This window comes from Gossypium hirsutum, chromosome D10 (assembly GCF_007990345.1).
Source record: "Gossypium hirsutum isolate 1008001.06 chromosome D10, Gossypium_hirsutum_v2.1, whole genome shotgun sequence".
Lineage (NCBI taxonomy): Eukaryota > Viridiplantae > Streptophyta > Magnoliopsida > Malvales > Malvaceae > Gossypium > Gossypium hirsutum.
In genome coordinates this window covers 60,793,621-60,799,566 of record NC_053446.1, presented here as the reverse complement: position 1 = coordinate 60,799,566, position 5,946 = coordinate 60,793,621, and the positions used below count along the sequence as shown (strand labels likewise).

Here is a 5,946-nt window from a genome sequence, read left to right as displayed (position 1 = left end):
AGTTGAATGAGATATTAAATTAAAGCTTATTGATTCTATTTTTATACAAAAGAAGCGGTATAAGCAAAATAATTTCATATTATGAGATATTTTAATTTAAGTGAGATAAGGTCAGAATGATTTTGGAATCCCCTATCCTGAATTTGGAAAATCATTAAAAATTTTAAAAAAAATAATTATGGGTTGGAATTTATATTTTTAGAATCCTAAATGAGTCTATTTTTTTTATAGAAATAAACAAGAACATCATCTGAATTCCGTATGAGAAGATAATTAATTTTTAGTGCATAAAGGTCGAAACTGTCAAACAGCAGAACAAGGGAAACTTTAAAGAATAAAATGTACTTATTGGCTAAACCAAAAATTCTGAAAATTTTATGGTAAGAAGATATGTGAGTCTAGTTCTAGGGATTATTTGCAGAACTAAATTTGAAGTTTCATAACTCAAGATATAAATAATTTAGTGACTATGATGTGAGTAGACAGCTAGATACGAATTTGAGTAAATATTGAAACTATGTGCTTTTATGATTGTATTAGTTTGAGAACATATTGTGAAGATTGATAAAAGCATATTAAAAAATTGTTTGTTATTTATATATTAACTTACTAAGCTATATGCTTACCCCCTTTCTTTTCCTTGTCTTATAGTGTCACTAAGCTAGCTTTGGGTACGGAGATCGTCACAGTTCCATCCACACTATCAATACTTTTTGGTATTTTGAAATCAATATTTTGAATTATGGCATGTATTAAAGGCTTGGTTATTTTGTTATGTGTCATAAATGATTTGACCTAAAATGTTGGTCTATACTATTTGATAATTTATTTTGTATAAAGCCATTGATGTTGGCTAATATTGATCAAGTTATATGTTCATGATGATGCATTTCGTGGATGTGCAAGCTTGCATGACTTGATTGAAAGTTTTAATTTTAAATATATATATAAGTCTTGGTGTTGAACACAGGTAAGGGGTGTTACAGGCCATCTGAAAATACCTGGGCATTCTGTTTCTCAATTTTAAAGATGCAGGGGACACACGGCCAGACCACATGCCCATGTGCTAGGTTGTATGTCACACACAACAGAGACACTCGTGTCTCTGCCCGTGAGAGTGTCTCAGCCCGTGTGGACAAAAATAGGTCATTTTAAGGCCACATTTCTTACCCATTTTTTTCAACCTAAACACTTCAAATTTCATACTCATAGGGCATAACAAGACCTTCAATACACTCAAATCAAACTCTAAACATGTCATATTGTCTCATATATCATAGCATTTAAAATTTACCATATTGATCAAAACACATATGCACATATTTATGCTAATTATACTATACTATTTCAATCACCAACATACATATAAACTATCATTCATTTAATCATACCAAACCCATATCAAGCATGATAAACTACCTACATATGTATATATGTTGATTGTAAGAAAATAACAAAATGTAATTCATATTATATACACAACCAACTTTGATCAAACCATTCCAACCCTATACATGCCATATAAACCGTAATGTACGTTACAAAAACTATCGGAACAAGTTGGATGTGTGGCTTGATGTTGATCCGATCTCCCGACCTCACGATAATCTACAAAGACATTAAACAACATAAGTAAGCTTAATTAAGCTTAGTAGGTTCGTTAGGTTAAACATAAATCTTATCGAATCTAATATAACAAATCAATAAATAAATTATACATGCAATCTCCTTGTCAACCACAACTTTAATCCATGAACATACTTATTTCAAATCAATACCAATAATAACAATAAGTCTTTCAAATTCAAATACATAAATCACTTACATAATCTTACCAAATAGGAGAACGGCTTACAAATAAGAGTACATCGTTATCAGAAGCCCAAAGGCTGAATAGAAGCTCATGAGAGATAAACAGAAACCCATAAGGGTTGAACGGAAGCTCGTAAGAGTTGAACGAAAACCCATAAGGGTTAAACAGAAGCTCAATAGAGCTGAACGGAAACTCATATGAGTTAAACAGAAGTTCGTGAGAGGTAAACGAAAAGTAAACACAAAAGTTCGCAAAAAATGCTGAACCTCAATTTACTTGGGTAATTTGCTGTCACTTTCCTCCAATGTTGTCAATTCATCGATTGTTGAATGTACTCATATCTCGTGTTCCATTTAAATTCGAACATTCAATTCAATTTTTTAACTTTAACAATATTTCATTTTCAAGAGTAGAATAAATACATAATATCATTCATCAAGTCAATATCAATATCAATATTTAAGTTTAACCATACAAACTTACCTAGGTTAAATTGTAATGTTTGCAGGAGTTCAGGGACTATTCTGCTAATTTTTTTTCACGAGTACCTACGGACTCTTGATCTAAAATATAAAATTACTCATTCATTAGCGTATATTTCAGTTCCAATTCACTTCACAATTAATACCCCTTAATTTTCCAAAATTATGAAATTACCCTAACTTTTACAACTTTTTCAATTTAGTCCCTTAACTAATTTGTTTATCAAAGGAACTAATTTTTCTCAATTGATAATTTATCTAAATATTCTTGGCTATCATACAACCCTTGATAAATAGAAATTTAATACCAAACCCTAATATTTAACCTTTTCACAATTTAGTCTTAAAATCAATATCTATCAAAATTACTATGTAAAATCATCATACAACAAAATTAAAGCTATAAATCCATGTTATTTCATACAAAATATTCAGTATTCATCAATGGCAACTTTATAAATTTCCAATAAAATAAAAAACTAATGAAATAGTTAGTTGGACCTAATTGTAAAAGTCTTAAAAACACAAAAAATACAAGAAAAAGGCAAGAATTAAACTCACATGAAGCTAATGAAAACCAGCTTTGAGAGCTCTTCAATGGTGTTTTTAGACAGAAAATTGATGAAGAAAATGTCTAGAAACTTTTAGGCTTTTCAATTTGATATTTTAATTTCATTTATTTCTAATGTTGCCCTTTTAATCACATTATTTTGTCTTTTTTTTTTGTGCTTATGCTACCTCAGCCACTTCACTTGGGCTCAATTACTCTTTAAGTCCTCCCTATTTATCATTTAAGCCATTTAATCACTATTTCTTTTAATTAGCAAGTTTTGTACCTTTTTCAATTTAGTCATTTTTAATTAGTTAACTATCAAAACGTTAAAATTTTCTAACTAAACTTTAATACTACCTTAATAAAAATTGGTAAATATTTATATAATATTTACGGCTCAGTTTATAGAAATGAGGTCTCGATACCTCATTTTCTAAACCAATTGACCTAATAAATCCTTATAAAACACAAATTACTAATGCAAAACTCTTTCTAAAATCACATTTGACTAGTAAATACTAAATAAAAAAATTTATGGGCTTACTCGTCAGATTTGGTGGTCTCGAACCACTGTTTTCGACACCATTGAAAATCAGGCTGTTACATTTTATCGTGGCAGATTTTTTGCCATATGTAAATCTTTCAATTTGCCACTGACAGGAGTTTAATGCCATGTTCCCAATGATTTCATACGCTCCTCATACGTTCTATTCATAAGGGCTACTCCTACTGCTCCGTCTAGTCCTGATCTTGCATTCGCATCCAACCCATTATAAAACACCTACAGTCGTATCCACTCAAGAAATTTGTGGTGCGAGCACTTTTGAATCAATGTTTTGAAGCGCTCCCATGCCTCATAGAAACTTTCCCCTTCCATCTGTCTAAAGACAACAATCTCTCTTCTTAGTTGAACTGCTTTGCTAATAAGGAAGACCTTTTGCAAAAACTTTCCTGCGAGCTCATCCCATGTCGCGATAGACCTTGGTGCCTACGAATCTAACCAATAAAAGACGTTATCAATCAAAGAAAAAGGAAACAATCGAAGACAATAGTGTCATCAGTGACCTTGTTGTACTTAAAAGTATCACACAATTGGAGAATTCGTTTTAAATGTTGATTCAGATCCTCTGTTATTGTGCCCCTAAACTGTAGATTATTCTAGATCATTTGAATCATTGCCGATTTAATTTCAAAATTATCTGCTGTAATAGCCGCCCTTGTTATACTCTTCTGAACCATGCCCAAACTTGGTAATGTGTTGTCTTTTAAGGTTCTCTTGTTACGAGCCATGTGCACATTCGCAAGTAGTGGTGGTGCTAGTGGACTTGACCGCCTTTAGACGTACGAACGTCTAGAATGTGAATACTGCAGTAAAATATATATAAATGAGGCGGTATCCGCAAGTATATGGGTCCAGTTGTAATATAGTTACAACGGAGTAGGTGAGTACTCCGAGGATCGTACCTAAGGGAGGCGAGTGCTAGATCAATTTTAACCTAAACACGAAAAGATCTAATTAGTATTTTAAGTTAATTATAGTACGAGAGTCAAGGTAAAAAAGAGTTTTTATGGTTTTTATGAATAATAAAATAAAATAACATAAAGAAATAAAATTAGAGAGATTCAAGAATAGAAATAATCGAATCAATTATGGGTGATTAGCTCGCTTCGATAATCCCCATGAACTGTCACTTCCCATTCATTGTCAATCAACTAGTTGCTATCTCAGTAGGATTTTTCGATCTTCCACTCGAATAACGAGTCAACAATGACTACTTGCCTTTCGACCTCACAGTCCAGACCGGTTTAGGGCGAAGGTGTTCACAAATAGGTCATACCAATTTTGGGTTAATTCCTACCTTGATGACTTCCTAAGGTTGTCAAGGCTAGGGTTTGTTTTACATTCTTCCTTTTTCCAAACAGCTGATCCATTGAGTATCCCTACAAAATAATTAACAGATTATCCCTCTACTCGCTAATCCCCCATAGAGGGATTAGTTCCTCATGGTCTCCATAGACAATATAAATTTGATATAAAGAGAAAGCATGCTAAATAAAACGACAATATAGAGTTTACGAAAGAGCCTTATTGTATTAAGATTGATCACGAATCCACAAGGTTTAATTATCTCCACAATTCAGATCTCTCCAAATAGAACAAAAAAACAAGTAGAAATAAATCTAACCTAAGAAAAGAGAGAACTAAACTGAATTTAAAAGACTAATTTTAAGCTAAGTGAATAGTGTCCTTTACATGTGACAAATGAGCCTATTTGAAGATCTCAGGTGGCCACCGTCCTTAACCCTAGGTTAGCTAATGTTCTCAAGCTTTAAGTTTGATTGTGCAGACCAAAACGCCCTCTGGCTCGTGTGTAATTCCCATCCAGAGTCGATGTCGTGACACATCAAGACCTGTGTCGCAGCATAAGAGTTAGTATACTCCTTTTGGGATATCTTTAGGGGTATGTCGTGACACCCATAGTCTGTGTCACGATAATGAAGACAATTTCGTGATTTCTTCATTCTGCTCCCTATGTTGTGACATCGATCATTTCATGTTGTGACATAGCGGCCAATATCTGTTTAATATGCCTTCTAACAGTCTCTTGCACACTTCTAAAGTTCATTAGCTCGCCCTTAGGCCTCATTCGGCCCTAAGGCCAATAAAAGACTCAATTTGCACATTTTATTGAACTTAACAAAACTTACTAAACCATAATTAAATCCTAATGATAATGTTTACATTTCTCTTGATTTATCTGACTAGTCTTAGGGTTGCTTTTAATTTTTTAATTTATTTGTTTTATTTTTTTTTGTTGGCTTTAGCTAGTGTTGGTTGGTCTTTTTCTCGATGTGGGCCGAGAAATATGACCCAAAATGTAAAAAACCGATTCTTTCACCGATTTGTAGAAAACCGATTCTTTTACCGATTCATCCGATCCAGGGTTTGCAATTCAACCATGGTTCAATCAATTTTTCCCCTTTGTTTGGACTGGTATACCAGCTGGTTTCTAGTCCAATCAGTCTAGTCCAATTTCAGCGACATTGAAATTCATACTAGTAAATATAAAACAATGGAATAAATTTAAACGCATCAA

At 32.7% G+C, this 5,946-nt stretch overlaps 1 non-coding gene across 1 annotated transcript; it reads left to right on the top strand.

Moving 5' to 3' along the window:
* The first annotated feature begins 3,651 nt into the window (after nt 1–3,651).
* On the top strand, nt 3,652–3,757 carry LOC121222741 (small nucleolar RNA R71). The gene has a single exon (XR_005920112.1). It is a non-coding gene; the product is annotated as a small nucleolar RNA R71 (small nucleolar RNA).
* Nucleotides 3,758–5,946: the final 2,189 nt, after the last annotated feature.